The following is a 17,599-nucleotide window of genomic DNA, read 5'->3' as shown; positions in this document are numbered from 1 at the left end:
CTCAATCCAATCCTGCAATTGGTACTGTACCTCATCAACATAAAAACTCAACAGGACTCATGCTGTAAATACTAAGGCTACAAGAGCAAGTCAGAGGATAGAAATCCTCTCGCAAATAAGTTAGCTCCTGACTCCCCAAAGCATGTCCAAGGCACAAGTTTAGAGCGTGATGGAATACATTCCACTTGTTTTAGTACAGCTCCAAACACATTCAAATAACTTGAAAACATTCAGGTGCCATTGTACACCATCAACCTTCAACATTCACTCCTTCTGTCGCTAACAGAAATGGCAGCAGTGTATACTATCAAAAGATGCACTGCACAAACTCACCAAGGCTCACTGACAATTCCTTGCAAATGCAGAAACTCTACCACCTAGAGAGGCAAGGGCAGCAGCCATGTGGGAACCTCACTGACTGCAAGCTCTCCTTCATGTCACACACTGTCTTGGCTAAAAAAAAAATTCTTTTCCTTTACTGTCGCCAGATCAAAATGTTGGAATTCTCTCCCCTCAGCAGTATGGGTGCGTTTTTACTACACAGACTACAGTAGAAGATGGCTCATCACCACTTTTGAAAGGGCAATTAGGGATGGGAAAAACTGTGGATCCTGCCAGCTATACGAAGGACTCAATAATTTTAAAAAATTAATACTGATCAGATCAGAGGAGTTGAACACTGTCACCTGAGGAGACCCTGAGCTCCACTGAAATGCAAATGGAGCAGGTACCCAAACCTTCTTAGTTTCACAGAAGTCAGTTTTTCTAATTGATCCTGCACCTGTGTCTTCAGCATTTCAGTGTCCCTTCTTGCCAAATGGAAAAACAATGAGTTTGCCAGTAGTCATGATTTCCTGGCCCTCTCCTTAGCTTGCAGTTTCACTGAAAGTGTGATTGTGAAGGAGAGAACAGTCTGATAGAGGCCCTGTTCACATCACTAGCAGACCTTTGAATTTAGCCACTCTCCCTCCTGGGATGATTTGAAATCCAGCTTCTAAGCCTCAACCTTAAAGAAAGAGAGGATTATATCTCATTGTTGAGAGAAAATTTACAACTTGATTTATTGTATCATGACCATTCAAAGATCGTCAATAATAAGCACAACAGCACATTAAATGTAAATTTCACTGAAAAACTTTTACCTTGATGCAAAGATTGTAGGATTAGTATTTTCGCAGGTGATGTCTAGTCATCTCGTTAGCACAATGCCCTTTGCAATCTTACAACATGTCTAAGAAATAAGTAGGGAGTATCAATTTACCACAATCGAGTATTTAAAAAACATCATGAGACTGCAGAGGTTGTAGTGGCTAGTCAGAATCTGAGATACAAATCTGGATAATCCTTCAAATGGGAGAGTTCACTGAAATCATAGATGTTTACAGTACAGATTAAGACTTTGTCTGTGTCAGATTTACAAATTTATTCTATTTCCTTGTTCCATAATTGCTGAGCAATTAAATGATTTCCTTAACAAGGTTTTTCTGATGTTTTAAACTTTCCAGAGAATCAGCTTCCCCAGCTTTTCAATTTATATAAAGCAGATCATAACTCCAAATTAATAAACTTCTTTTTGTATTTCCCCATTATTGTTTAATTTCCTAATTAAATATCGATCCTCTGGTTCAGCACTTGTTGCCTGTTTCTCCCTATTTCCTCTAACAAAACCTATGTCAATATTGAATACCTATGTTAAATGTTCCCTTGACCTTCTCTGCACCAAGAAAATCTATCCTAAATTCTCCACATTATTGTTATCTCTCATCCTTGGTGCCATCCTGATAAATTTCCCCTGTATATTGGGGAATTAAAACCATGTCTAATCAGCCATGATTTTATTGAATGGGCAATCAGGCTTAAAACACTGAATGGCCTACTTGTTCCCTTAATTAAAATGTTCATATTTTCCAAAGTCTGAAGTAAGTGCTGAACTGGCTTTTCCCATCAAGACACTTTCTTCTTGACTACTCTGTTCTAATTACACATCATTGTGGGTGCCAGTAGTCACATTAAGGTGACAATTGTTTGGCTGAATCAGTGTGAAGGTGTGTGCATGGGCAAGCGGGGGAGTGGCATAAGGAAATTCTATGATATGACCTTGTGGACAATGCCCTGTTTCTGCATCCCACACATGAATGCTATGGAGAAGATACAGAGGCGGTAAACTAGGATGCTCCAGCGATTGTGAGGCTGGATGAACACAGCAGGCCCAGCAGCATCTCAGGAGCACAAAAGCTGACGTTTCGGGCCTAGACCCTTCATCAGAGAGGGGGATGGGGTGAGGGTTCTGGAATAAATAGGGAGAGAGGGGGTGGCGGACCGAAGACGGAGAGAAAAGAAGATAGGTGGAGAGGAGAGTATAGGTGGGGAGGTAGGGAGGGGATAGGTCAGTCCAGGAGATTGCCCCTTCCCCCACCGCATCCCAAAACCAGCCCAGTTCATCCCCTCCCCCCACTGCACCACACAACCAGCCCAGCTCTTCCCCTCCACCCACTGCATCCCAAAACCAGTCCAACCTGTCTCTGCCTCCCTAACCTGTTCTTCCTCTCACCCATCCCTTCCTCCCACCCCATCTCCTACATACTAACCTCATCCCACCTCCTTGACCTGTCCATCTTCCCTGGACTGACCTATCCCCTCCCTACCTCCCCACCTATACTCTCCTCTCCACCTATCTTCTTTTCTCTCCATCTTCGGTCCGCCTCCCCCTCTCTCCCTATTTATTCCAGAACCCTCACCCCATCCCCCTCTCTGATGAAGGGTCTAGGGGCAAAACGTCAGCTTTTGTGCTCCTGAGATGCTGCTGGGCCTGCTGTGTTCATCCAACCTCACATTTCATTATCTTGGATTCTCCAGCATCTGCAGTTCGCATTATTACTGCTCCAGCGATTAGTTTATTCAGTTATGTGGCAAGATTGGAGATTATTCTCCCAAGTACAGGAAGGGTTAGAGAGACACCTAATAGACATATTCAAAATCATGGAGTTTTGAATAATCAAATAAGAAGAGCCAGCTGTGACATGCAAGTCAGTAATCGGAAGTTACTGACTTAAGATGATTCATAAAAGAACTGAAAGAAAAATGATAATAAAACAATAAGGCAAAAGAGCAGTAGTAGGACATTCAGTCCATCAAGTCACTCTGTATTTCACTGGGATCACAGTTGATTAGATTAGCTTCAATTCCACTTTCTTGCCATTTCCCCATAAAGCTTATTTCTCTTTCAAATTAAAAATGTGTCTTTCCCAGACTTGAATATATTCAATGACCTAGCCCTCTGCAGTAAAGAATTCTACAGATTCACTAGCCTCAGAGAGAAATAAATTCTCTCATTTCTGTCTTAAGTGGGTGACGCCTTCCTTTGAGATTATGTTCTCTGATCCTAGACTGTCCTACAAAGACAAACAACTTCTCCATATTCCTGTCAATAAGGTTGCCTCTCAATCTTCTAAATTCCAATGAGTACAGATCCAACCTACTCAACCCCTCCTCATAAAACAGTCCCTCCATTCCTGGAATCTTTTTCATACATTGGGTTTGCAGTGATTGGAATGAGGTCGGCCAGGTGGGCCTTATAGAATATAAATTCACTGATTGGGGCTGTCAATCTGGTCCAGTCAGGGAGCCCTGGCTGACAGATATAAACAGGAGAGTCAGGGCTTCTGTTCACTCAAGGAACTGGCTCTGAGTTAGCTGGGCAAGTGTTATGTACTATGCACGTGTACATAAAGGGCTACTTGGTGATGGGTTACCAGCTTTCGTGGAGCTACTTCAGGGTTCTTATGATTTAAGATGCACAACCTCACAACACAAGTAATCATATCCCTTAGGAAGTTTCAAAAGGCAGGCATGGAGCTGGAACTCTTCTGCAAAATTGTGTGGACAAAGTTGCAGAGTGGGACTAATTTAACAGCTTGTTCACAAAGTAACAATAGGCCGAATTATATCTTTCAATGATGAGATTCTCAGAATTCCTGCTAGAAGAGGTCGACAATGAAGTACAGGAGATGTGTAAATGGTCATTTACATTGCTTCTCTCAGCTTGATATGGACATAATATGGCTCAAGAGTTGGCATTCTCATCTTTGAATCAGAAGGTTGATAATACGAGTTTCACTCCAAAAAATTCTGCACAAAATGTGGCTGACCCTCCAATGTAGCACTGGTTGCCAGTAGCGCTATTTCTTGTATGGGGTGCTTGACGACTCTAACAGCTCTTTCAGTTGACAGTTTAAGACATCACAGTGATAATTTGAGAACTAATGATATCTCCATATTATCCCAGAAAATTTTCATCCCTCAAACAATACCTGAAATGAAATTATTGGGATGTTATCTCATTGCTGTGGGATCTTGTCATATGTAGATTAGCTGCCATGACGGCTAACATTCCACTGGCTGTGCAATGGTTTTGCGTCATGCCATGGTTTTGAAAGGATTATAGAAATCCTTTATTTCTCTTGTGCATTATGATCCAGGGTGTGGAGTTGCACTGTTGCTTTCATCTTATTAATCTATGGGTCACAACATAAAGTAACGCTTTTCCTGGTTACTGAGATGGTTCATTACAATGAAATAAGCTCAATATTACATTGTTTTGGATTAGATAAATTTCTGTCAAGTTTTTTGGAGGGATTCACATTGCAAATCCAGCAAGATTTCTCACTGTTTTTCATCAAGTATACCTCAATAACTACTTATCCCACTCCTATGGCAATCTTCACATCAGCTTCTAACCTCACCCTACCACGTACGGTTAGATTCAACAGCTACTTGTCAAAACACCAGCATCTTTTGTGTCTGCACCTTCTGTGAAATGCCATTCTGCACCCAGACAAGTATTGACAATCCAGTTTTCCTTGTCATCTCCAACATGATGGCAGAGCAGCCTTGAAGCCACGTATGGGAACATCATGTACTAACACGCAATCACACAATTTAAAATATGAGCTTGTATTTATAGCCACCAAAAGGAAAAATAAACAAAACCACAGAGGCTTCAGTTCATGCTCCCCCGCCCACCCACACGTACCCACCCCACCCCAATGCAAGCTACATGCAGGCAATATGACAAACACCTATTTAATAGTCTCTAATGGTCTGCTGCACCCAGTTCCCATTTATTGAAAGTGGGAACTGCCAAGAAGACAGCTCCCATTGTTCCAGCTCCTCAGTAACCAGGACAGTGCCTCATTGCCATACTCTGTCCAGAATGTACCGGAGATTATTCCTCAACCCCTGCTGCCCCACACTTCTGAGCAGGCCAAGCTGTGAAGCCACATCTACAGCAGCCCTGAGATGACAAGGTGTAAAACTGGACGAACACAGCAGGCCAAGCAGCATCAGAGGAACAGGAAAGCTGATGTTTCGGATCTGGGCCATTCTTCAGAAATGAGGAAGGGGAAGGGGAATCTGAAATAAATAGAGAGAGAGAGGGAGGCGAATGGAAGATGGATAAAGGAGCAGATAGGTGGAGAGGTCAAAGGGATGGGGATGGAGCCAATAAAGGTGAGTGTAGATGGGGAGTTAGGGTGGGGGTAGGTCAGTCCAGGGAAGACAGACAGGTCAAGGAGGCAGAATGAGGCTGGCAGGTAGGAGGTGGGGGTGGGGCTTGAGTTGGGAGAAGTGGATAGGTGGGAGAAAGGATGGACAGGTTAGGGAGGCTGGGACGAGCTGGGCTGGTCTTGGGATGCGGTCAGGAGGAGGCGAGATTTTGAAGCTTTGAAGTCCACATTGATGCCATAGGGCTGCAGGGTTTCCAAATGAAATATGAGGTGCTTTTCCTGCAACCTTTGGGTTGCATCATTGTGGGACTGGAAGAGGCCCGGGATGGACATGTCGTCCAAGGAGTGGGAAGGAGAGCTGAAGTGGTTCACTACTGGGAGGTGCAGTCGTTCGTCACCAACCGAGCGACCACAAAGTGGTCTCCAATCCTCTGCTTGGTTTCTCCAATGTGGAGGAGGCCACAACAGGAACAGCAGATACAGTATAGCACATTAGTAGATGTGCAGGTGAATATCTGTTTGATGTGGAAGGTTTTCTTGGGGCCTGGGATGGGGGTGAGGTGTAGGGGCAGGTGTAGCACTTTTTGCAGTTGCAGGGAAAAGTGCCCGGTGTGGTGGGGCTGGTATGGAGTGTGGAGCGGACAAGGGAGTCACGGAGAGAGTGGTCCCTCCGGATGGCAGATAAGGGTGGGGAGGGAAAAATGTCTTTGGTAGTGGGGTCAGATTGCATATAGCAGAAGTGCCGAGGATAATGCGTTGGATCCAGAGGTTGGTGGGGTGGTACGTGGAGATGAGGGGGATTCTCTTCTGGTTGTCATTGTGGGAAGGGGGTGTGAGGGATGAGTTGCGGGAAATGCGACAGACACAGTCAAGGGCGTTTTTGACCACTGTGGAGGGTAAGTTGTGGTCCTTGAAAAACAAGGACATCTGGGATGTCCAGGAGTGGAATGCGTCATCTTGGGAGCAGATGCTGCGGAGGCAAAGGAATTGGGAATAGGGGATGGCATTTTTGCAGGAAGGCGGGTGAGAGGCGGTGTGTTCTAGGTGGCTGTGGGAGTCAGTAGGCTTGAAATATATATCGATTTCCAGGTAGTTGCCAGAGGTGGAAACAGAGAGATCCAGAAAGAAGAGAGAGGTATCGGAGATGGTCCAGGTGAACTTAAGGTTGGGGTGGAAGGTGTTACTGAAGTGTATGAACTGTTCGAGCTCCTCGAGGGAACATGAGGTGATGCCGGTACAGTAATCAATGTAACAGAGGAAGAGGTGGGGAACAGGGCCAGTGTAGCTTCGGAAAAAGGATTGTTCCACCTGGGTCAGATCTCAGAGGGGTCACTGGTGGCATTACTTACAGATGTGGGCTGCACACACCCCTTCATATCATGAGGCATACAGTGGGCTAATTACACCATTCATTCAGCTTCAGCCTCAACATGGGCTGAGTGACTAAGGCATTCCATCAAAAGGGACTGTCTGATGTGTTCTGACCCTCTCCCGATCCCAAATCTATGTCAATCATGAAATTTTCCGCTGCATTCAGTACAGATAATCATTATACTTACACAACAAGATATAAATGGCCTCCCTGTCCTATAGCCCTTTTGGAAATTGTATGATTAGCAGTTCACCACTGACCAGAATTGGCTTATTTTAACATCACTGGCATCTCAATGATGCTACAGTTAGTGGCTATGTTTAATCTGCATGGGCCAATGGCATGGTGCAATCTGCACTTGACCAGCATCTGAATGTTAAGCACCTTGACTTTGTATGCATAGCAAATAAGCAATGAAATTTCAAATTAAATGTAGATATCGGTTACAAATGGTTGTTTCCTACATTTGCCCCTTTAATGCTCTATTGTCTGGCAAAGTTGGAGCCCGTGCTTTCACCCATCAAGTTGGCACTTACTGTGCCTCCTCGGGTCTTCTAGCCATTTCCTGGTTTAATTTCTCACCTAGAGAATGATAAGAGATTTCCCAGACTTTTGTTACTGGCCCTACAGGACCTACTCTTGTCCATTTCCCAAGCTGTAGCTAGATATATATGCTGATCATGAGTAGCCCAAGTCAACAACTGATGATGGTCCAGCCCCTGGGCTACGCGATGACTCTGCCTGTGGCTGATGGCACCTCTGACAGAGAACAAATCCCACTTTAGTAGACTGATGACTGGTGCGTAGTCTTCTTTTTCCCTAGTTAAATCCTCATCCCATTTTAAACAGCATTCACAGGGTTCTTCTGTAGAACAAGTAACTCCAGGACACATTATTCAATAAAGACTCCGATGTCCACAGTTACCTTTCGGTGACATATATTTATAGAAATCACTCGAGCTATTTCTACGAATCTTAAAATAAATCAAACTTTCCACAAACCGTCAAAACTTAAGACTTCCAAGAATTATTAAACATGAAGCCATTTGTAATCTCTGTTTTTTTTCAGTTACAGCTGATGATTCTGAGAATATGGAAATATGGAAAGAACAGTGTGACAAATCCTTTCGATTTATCACAGGCATCAGCTAAGACCTATTCTTTAAGTGTATACATAAAACGTATCCACCTGCAGAGGGTGAACTGTTATTGACCAGGAAGTTGTCAGCCCCTCATTAACTTTCTAGTCAGAAAAGATTATAGTTTCCTTGACACTTTAGGTGTTACATTTCATTGATGTGATTGGAGGGCTTGAGCTGTAGATAGAGGCTGAATACGCTGGGACTATTTTCCCTGGAGCGTCGCTAAGGTTCATAAAATTATGAGGGGTGTGGACAGAGTAAGCTTGCAAAGGGACCTAAGGGGCAACTTTTTCATGCAGAGGGTGGTGCGTGGAAAGAGCTACCAGAGGAAGTGGTGGTGGCTGGTACAATTACAACAGTTAAAAAGCATCTGGATGGGTACATGAATATTAAAGGTTTAGAGACATATGGGCAAAATGCTGGCAAATGAGAATGGATTAATTTGTGATAATCGGTCAGCACGGACAAGTCGGACCAATAGATTTGTTTCCATGCTGTACACTCTATGTGTGACAGTGTAATGAGTTGAGAATGTAATGACATAGTGACAAGACTGTAGTTTTCTTCATTAGCTTCCCTGTTTATTTGTCTCTGTGTTAAGAAGTTTGAATCCTTGAGAATGCTCCGTTCGGGATATTTATGCATTTATAAAACATAACTTTTTCCAGTTCAAGGCTTCTCCAGTTTATATGCTCACTTGATAACACAGTGTGGAGCTGGAGGAACACAGCAGGCCAGGCGGCATCAGAGGATCAAGAAGGCTAACGTTTCAGGTTGGGACCCTGCTTCAGAAATATGCTCACTTGCCTGTTTTAATGCAGCACACAATGAGGGAGCAGCATAAAGGTTGCATAATGATAGCATAAGGGTCATCAAAGAGATCAAGCCATCCACACATCCAACCTCTCTGCCTACTCACTAACTCCATCATTTTGAACAGTCACAGAATAATCTAGATGTGGAATAGGCTTCCGGGGGGGACACTGGAAATTGTTAGGTATGATTTATTTAACTGTGAGATAGATGTCTTCTAGAAAATAATCTTTTGGGAGAGTATGTTAGTAATATTAGACATGATATTTGGCAAGTATGATTGGAATGGCAAGCGAATTTGGATCTATTGTTCACAAAGCTCTCCACCACTGAAATTTTACTCACTTCATTAGAACATTACAGCCGAGCACAGGCCCTTCGGCCCTCGATGTAGTGCCGATCTGTCATACCGATCTGAAGCCCATCTAACATAGACTATTCCATGTACGTCCATATGCTTATCCAATGACAACTTAAATGTACTTAAAGTTGGCGAATCCACTACCATTGCAGGCAAAGCGTTCCATTCCCTTACTACTCTCTGAGTAAAGAAACTACCTCTGACATCTGTCCTATATCTTTCACCCCTCAATTTAAAGCTATGCCCCCTCTGCTCGCCGTCACCATCCTAGGAAAAAGGCTTTCCCTATCCACCCTATCTAACCCTCTGATTATTTTATATGTCTCAATTAAGTCACCTCTCAACTTTCTTCTCTCTAATGAAAATAGCCTCAAGTCCCTCAGCCTTTCCTCGTAAGACCTTCCCTCCATACCAGGCAACATCCTAGTAAATTTCCTCTGCACCCTTTCCAAAGCTTCCAAATCCTTCTTATAATGTGGTGACCAGAACTGTACGCAATACTCCAAGTGTGGCCACACCAGAGTTTTGTACAGCTGCAGCATAACCTCCTGGTTCCGGAACTCGATCCCTCTATTAATAAAAGCTAAAACACTGTATGCCTTCTTAACAGCCCTGTCAACCTGGGTGATAACTTTCAAGGGTCTGTGTACATGGACACCGAGATCTCTCTGTTCACCTACACTACCAAAAATCTTACCATTAGTCCTGTACTTTGCCTTCCGGTTACTCCTACCAAAGTGCATCACCTCACACTTGTCCACATTAAACTCCATTTGCCACCTCTCAGCCCAGCTCTGCAGCTTATCTATGTCTCTCTGTAACCTACAGCATCCTTCGTCACTATCCACAACTCCACCAACCTGAGTGTCGTCTGCAAATTTACTAACCCATCCTTCTACACCCTCATCCAGGTCATTTATAAAAATGACAAACAGCAGTGGACTAGTTTGTTGTAGGCTCACTGAACAGATCCTTCTGTTATACTGCTGATTTTGGAATCAGACATGGGCTTAAATGTCCCTTCTGCTGGGTACGGGGAGGATTAGGTCTACTCACGGATCACACAATTTTTCGTTCATTATATACTTATGTGCAAATCACTCAGGAAAACCTATAGCAGAAGTCAGCAGGAATCCTTGCCCTTCCCTTTCTTGATGTCTAAGGTCCTGACATAATCTTTAAAGAGCATTGGGGCAGCCACTCATTTCCTGCAGCTGAATATTTTGACCGCTCTACCCATCCCAGCTCAGCCAATCAACCAAGCTCTAGTCAGCTATACTTCGTACCCCAGCTGCATATCATTGTTACGTGCACTTCCACCCTTAGCCAGTGCCTTTGACCCTTTGCCCAGTATATTCCAGCTGTCACACCACCCAGACCACCAAACACCTTCTTTGTCCATTTTCTATGCCCTGTGGAACTTATTACCCAGTCTCAAAATTAAAACAATGGTTACTCGCTCCAATTTCCAAGAAGTGCTCTACCTCACATCCTACACCTTTCTTATACATAGTCAGACATGAATGTCCATATTGCTCACACATGCAGAAGTTGTTGGGAAGAGGAGCATAATTCAGGTCAGCTTACCTTTCAATGAGCATTAATGAAATGCAAATTAATATACGGGGATGCCCGGTGTTTGCACTCCTTATTTTGAGCTGCCTTTAATGTTCATAGAACTTCATTGCAGAAGTTCACCAACATCAGGATTTTGAATTTTGACAATGACCTCATTTAGGATTCCCTGCTTGGCTTCTTCCACAAGGTTCTCCACAACCATAATAGAGATTCATCATTATTACTCAACAACTTGATCATCCCTGCATCATGCGACTGCGAGGAAGGGAGATGGTGAATTTGATGAACTGTAACCTTTGTTTATGTGACAATTCTCCTGTTCCCACTTGTATGGGATTAATTCCTTTTAGTGACATATAAGGGTTTTTTTTGTCTGAAGGGGTTTTAGTGATTAACATTTAAGTATTTCTGCAGCCAAAGAGATTTCTTTTAAAACAACTTAAGACAGATAGTCTCCAGGAATTAATGAGTTTTTATTTACATTGGGACATGTTAGTATATTAAGCTTTCTGATAAAAGACTCTGTTCTTGTTTTAATTTTCAGCCTAGGGGCAAACAGCCATAGCTTTCAGAAACCTTTCTGTTTTCACTTCAGTTTGGGGAAGTTCTGCATAAGTCTTGACTGAAAATGGGTGTGCAGTTGGACCTGAGAAAATATGAAAATATTTTAGTTCTGCAAGAAAAGATTCCTTGAATAAGGATAGTTCCAGACTAGATGTCTTTGGGTAAAATCCTAAAAAGGTAATTTGAAGCCAAAAAGGCTTATGCTCAGATATGTAATCGTTTCCAGGAAGAAGCTACCAGATTCCCTCGGCTAGGAATTGAAATCACAGTTAAATCAAGCCAATAGAGGTAATGGTGGAAATTTTCTCTAGTGACAGTATTGTAGAGGGTGTTTTGGGATCTGTAAGTTAGTGTTTTTAGATCTGTAAAGGGGTGCTTTTGGAATCTGAAAAACAGTATTTAGGAATTATATTTTTACAATGTGTTTTAAAATCTTTACACGTATAATACATGTACTTCATTTGATGTATTCTATTTTATCGTAATTTCTTCTATATAATAAACTGCTATTTTACTGTTAAAAATAAATCTGCAATATCACAAGCTTACATTTTAGTGACAAATCACTTGGTTAAAATATAGAAAAACTCTATCAAACCAGAGTTTAGTCTGGGATTTGACTTTTCAAGTGATAACATCAGCTGGGATCATAACAATTGGGGCCTTTTGTTGGAATATTTGAATTCGCTGAATTTAAGAGGCATCTGTGTTTTTGTTAAAATAACAATTGTGTGCTGATTCTTGACAAAGCAGTTGTATTGTGGTGAGGTTTACTGCATGGAATTTGAAGATGGCTTTGAAAGTTGCTAAGAGTTTTTTGGAAGTTGAAGGTATAAAAATGGATTATTTAATCTTTTTGACTAAGTACAGGTTACTAGAATTGGAAGAAAGGATACCTGAATTTGGAATATAATGACTGAAATTACCTAATTTGCAGTTAGAAATGAAAAGATTTGATGAGAAGAGAAAGACATAGAAACTGATGGGCATATAATACATGTAAATTCCCTTAATAGAAATGATATTATTAAGCAGAACAGGGTTCAGAAGACCTTTACCAGGATGTTGCCAGGAATGGTAGGTTTGAGTTATGTGGAGAGGCTGGACATGCTAGGACTATTTTCACTGGACCAGAGAAGGTTAAGGGGTGACCTTTTTGAGGTTTAAAGATCATGAGGGGCATAGATAAGGTACAGAGAGCAGATCATGTGTGGAAGATGTGGATAAAGTTATAACATTTAAAAGACATTTAAATAAATACATGAATAAGAAATGTTAGGAGGGATATGGGCCAAGTGTAAGAAGGTGGGGCTAGTTTGGGATTCTGAACTGGATGGGCCAAAGGGTCTGTTTCCGTGCTGTACAACTCTACATACTGAAGAAAACTTGAAATAGAAAGGGAGAATGAACAGAAGTAGAAGAAATTTTTTTAAAAATTGAACACCGAAGAGACAAGGAATATAAAGAATTTAAGCTGGCAGCAAAGAAGGATATGAGGTACCATTTTAGTGAACTAGTGCTTCCAGCTGACAGTTAGAAAAAAGGTTCAAGTCGTTGCCAAATGGGAGACATGTTATGGACGCACATAGTTCTCAACTTCAGTGCCTCATTGATCTGCAGATAAAGGGAGGAAGGAATTTGCCATTTTCTGTGGAAAACAAGTACAGGCTGTTAGCATTGATGACAGTATTCTTTTTCACTAGCTTTGCTGTTCAATTTGTTTTAGTCTGATACCTAATACTTAAGAAATGAGACCTCATTATTCAATACAAGTCCATCTCAACTGTCATGCGATGTCTGCTGAGCAGCTTATATCCTCATGAGAGTTTGTTAATCATTCCAATGAGGTGTCTTCATCAATAAAAATATTTAGAGAACAGACAAAGGGACACAAAAACAATAAAAGAGAAATGTGAAAACCAAAAAGTGATTTAAAGTAATATTCTTCAGTTGCAATATATTCAGAACATACTAAAGCCAATTGGCTTAGAAGATAATGGGTACTGCAGATGCTGGAGAATACAAGGTAACAAAGCGTGAAGCTGGACGAACACAGCAGGCCAAGCAGCATCTTAGGAGCACAAAAGCTGACATTTTGGGCCTAGACCCTTCATCAGAGAGGGGGATGGGGAGAGGGAACTGGAATAAATAGGGAGAGAGGGGGAGGCGGACAGAAGATGGATAGAGGAGAAGATAGGTGGAGAGGAGAGGATAGGTGGGGAGGTGGGGAGGGGATAGGTCAGTCCGGGGAGGACGGACAGGTCAAGGGGGCAGGATGAGGTTAGTAGGTAGGAAATAGAGGTGCGGCTTGAGGGGATAGGTGAGACGAAGAACAAGTTAGCGAGGTGGGGATGAGCTGCATTGGTTTTGGGATGCAGTGGGGGGAGGGAACGAGCTGGGCTGGTTTTGGGATGCAGTGGGGGGAGGGGAGATTTTGAAGCTTGTGAAGTCCACATTGATACCATTGGGCTGCAGGGTTCCCAAGCGGAATATGAGTTGCTGCTCCTGCAACCTTCGGGTGGCAGAATTATGGCACTGCAGGAGGCCCAGGATGGACATGTCATTTAAGGAATGGGAGGGGGAGTTAAAATGGTTCGCGACTGGGAGGTGCATTTGTTTATTGCGAACCGAGCGGAGGTGTTCTGCAAAGCGGTCCCCAAGCCTCCACTTGGTTTCCCCAATTTAGGGGCAGCCACGACGGGTACGGTGGACGCAACTGCATCCCAAAACCAGCCCAGCTCGTCCCCTCTCCCCACTGCATCCCAAAGCCAGCCCAGCTTGTCCCCGCCTCCATACCCTGTTCTTCCTCTCACCTATCTCCCCCTCCCACCTCAAACCACACTTCCATTTCCTACCTACTAACATCATCCCGCCCCCTTGACCTGTCCATCCTCCCCGGACTGACCTATCCCCTCCATACCTTCCCACCTATAGTCTCCTCTCCACCTATCTCCTCCTTTATCCATCTTCGGTCCACCTCCCCCTCTCTCCCTATTTATTTCAGGACCCTCTCCCCATCCCCCTCTCTGATGAAGGGTCTAGGCCCGAAACATCAGCTTTTGTGTTCCTGAGATGCTGCTTGGCCTGCTGTGTTCATCCAGCTTCACACTTTGTTATCTTGGCTTAGAAGATAAGTGGGTTACTGATAGCTGTAGTTGGAATATTTAAAGAATAATCAGAAAAGTGGCCATCAGGAAACTAAAGTTTGAGGTACTAAAACTGTAGCAAAAGCACAAGAGAATATGTTTCCCTGGAATGCAATTTAAAAAGCAGAGATAGCTCAGGACAGTAATGAGAATTATTGCTTGAATATTAATAAGAAGAGTCAGACACTGTTGGTTCTGAGTATTTTATCTCAAAAAAGGAAGACATTTTCTTATGATTCCAATGAAGGAGACAAACTAATAAAGGTATTGAGAGACACGAGAGAAAGTCAGACACTGATGGTAGTTGATGATACTATTTGTCTTCAAAAAAGGTCAATGCAAGAGAAAATATTAATTGGAAGTAAAGACGGAATCTTCAGACCACTTAAGGTCAGCAGAGCTCCACTACAGGGTGCACCAGCAACTAACATTGAAAAGACTGCAGCAGGAAAATTTGTGGGTAGTTACAAGCACACAGCTTATGGATTGCACAGGGAGCACCTTAGGTTTTCTTGTTTGCTCTTGGCACTTGCTGACTTAGCATCTACCTGCATGCATATACCATCCTTGCCTTGCCTATTGTGACAATTAGCAATACCCAGAGAGCCAGGTAGCTTGATTTGTTCATCAGCAGTCCTCAATCATCTTGCTGAAATTTGCTGTATCAATCTCACACCTAAGTACATGCTAGCAGTTTACTGCCAAACACTTGCATGTGCAGCAAACAGACAGCCATGACTAGAAGTATTAAGGGATCAATCTTCGCCTACTTCCATGGAAACATCTGTTAGTTGGGGTGGGGGCGGTCCCAGTATGGTGCAACGAGGGAAGCCTCTGATACCAGTCCAGGGGAATGACAGTGTCAGGCATCTGGTTAGAATGTTCTGAGCTGAGTGTCAGTGCCTCTGCAGTGAGAAAGTTGATTAGTCGGCCCTGTCGTGTCACAGAAGATAACCTATGGTGTGACCTGATGCAATTATGGAGATGCATAAGCATCAGTCACGGGCCTGGGCAGTTCTGGTCCAGAACTGTCTAGCTGATTACTCAAGGCACTAGCCATTGTCGGTCCAACAAAACTAACTAGTTAGGGGGATGGCTGCTGAAGGAAGGAGCCGGAGTGGGGGGTTGGGGGGAACCTATTAGTGGAAATTTGGGACTACAGACTGGGGGATTGACAATTGTGAAAAGGGACAACTGTATTTGCAAGAGGGTGATACATTGGAATATGGCTGGGAATGGGGTAGAGGAAGGAATTTATTCATGGTTAGGAACACCCTGATTTCAAGTAGTGGCAGAGTGGGGGGGGTGGGGGGCGGTGGTGGTCAACAGTAAATGGCCAGACCAGGCATTCATCGCCTCATATGCCTGGGACTGGTAGAGAAGTAGGCAGGTGCAGATGGGTTGAGTAGGAACCTTGGGAGGTGCAAAGCCTGTGGGCTTCCTAGAAAGGGGCTATGCATGTTCAGGCATGACAATGTACAGGGGGATATTGGAATCCACTGGCCAAGAAGTCTTCTCACCATCACCGTCATAACAGGTGATGGCCTTGGACAAGGCGTCATAGTGTGGCGTCGTGGCATTCTCTGCTGTTCTTCCAGGAAAGAGGACATTACTCCTCTGCAGCACCCTACGCAACACGACCTCTGCCTCTTTGTCAGGGAAACATGGTATCATCCTCAATTTCTCAAACATTTTATTTAAACCAGTAAGGCAGCTGCAGAATGCCAGTGCTTGTCTAAGTCCACTGTGACAGATGGCACAGATGCAAGAGCTGCTGTTCATTTGGCAAGAATTCAGCACGCAGAGAGTTCTTCTAGGAACAGAGTTGGTAGAATTGGAGCTAGAATCACACCAGAGGGGTGCCACAAGAACAGGTTAAGTATTTAATGAAATGACTTAGTAAGAAAGGGCAAGAAATCTCACTCAGCCTTGCAGCAGAAAACTTTCCAATAAATGAAGAAACTGGAACTTAGCCAAAACAGTGAGATTCAACCCACTAATGTAGTTCAAAGGTTATTAGAGATAACAAAGTGTGGAGCTGGATGAACACACAGACGGAATAATTTTTGTCACAATCAGGTGCAACACTCTTTCAGACTTGAACTGCAACCCTCCATATAGTGATGGTGTTGCCAACAGGACAGACTGAAAATGGGTTTCAGGTAGATGCAAAGACTGGGCAAGGTGATAGTTGCCTGGGCTGTTTAGACACACAGTTTGGGACTTAGAAGAAAAAGATGCTAGCTATTCATCCTGTTTTCCTGTTGCAAGAAGGCCGGTGATAACAATGAATACGTTAATGGCATTTGAAGAACTAATGAGGGAAGTCTGTTTATGTTGTGAGGAAGTTACCCATCTGGGTGTTTCACATTGTCTTTTTGAAAGTCTGTCATATAACCCCAAAACATGGAGGTGGATGGGAAACAGGCCACATGGGCAACTGTAGACAGGGTTTGGGAGATCCAAATCTCATTGAAGACTATAAATGACTGAGCCAAAGGTTGTAACATCATATGAGGAAATCTAGGATAAGGAGAAATACAAAATGAACTGGGGAGGCAAGGTTTAAATGTGGCTAAATGACTTTCACCTGTGCTGCCTCATTTTGGTAATTTCATGAATTTTCTCCCTAATCATATCTGACTCCAGGGTGTGGGTTAGTAATGGCGTTGTTGAGCTGAATGGGGTCTGGTTTTGCCTTACAAAGCATCCCAGACTGAAAGCCCACTGCTATTTGTGATACCTCTTGGTTATATTCAGGTTGGTGCATGCTGCCCAGACCAGATAGTCAGAGACCAGGCCTGTTAAAAGAAGCATCAACTGTGAAGTACAAAGAGGTTCTGGCTACAGTTAAAAGGTCTCTATCAGTGATAAAAAGGATTATTAACAATCACACATAGATTATTGGTATATTATACCAATTACCACTAGTTATCCAGAGGGAATCAATGAAGTGTTGCAATATGGATGGTTATAACAGGAATCTGAGTGCTGTTCACATTATAATGAGTGCATTTCCATTGGGTTACCCCTAGTTAGTGATGCAATTAAATTTCCTCACAGGAAACATCCTCATTCTCAGAACATCATAACAATTGCTGACATGACATTCATTGCAA

The sequence above is a fragment of the Stegostoma tigrinum genome, chromosome 32, assembly GCF_030684315.1.
Source record: "Stegostoma tigrinum isolate sSteTig4 chromosome 32, sSteTig4.hap1, whole genome shotgun sequence".
Lineage (NCBI taxonomy): Eukaryota > Metazoa > Chordata > Chondrichthyes > Orectolobiformes > Stegostomatidae > Stegostoma > Stegostoma tigrinum.
The sequence above is the reverse complement of the archived record's forward strand: the minus strand, read 5'-3'. Positions refer to the sequence as shown.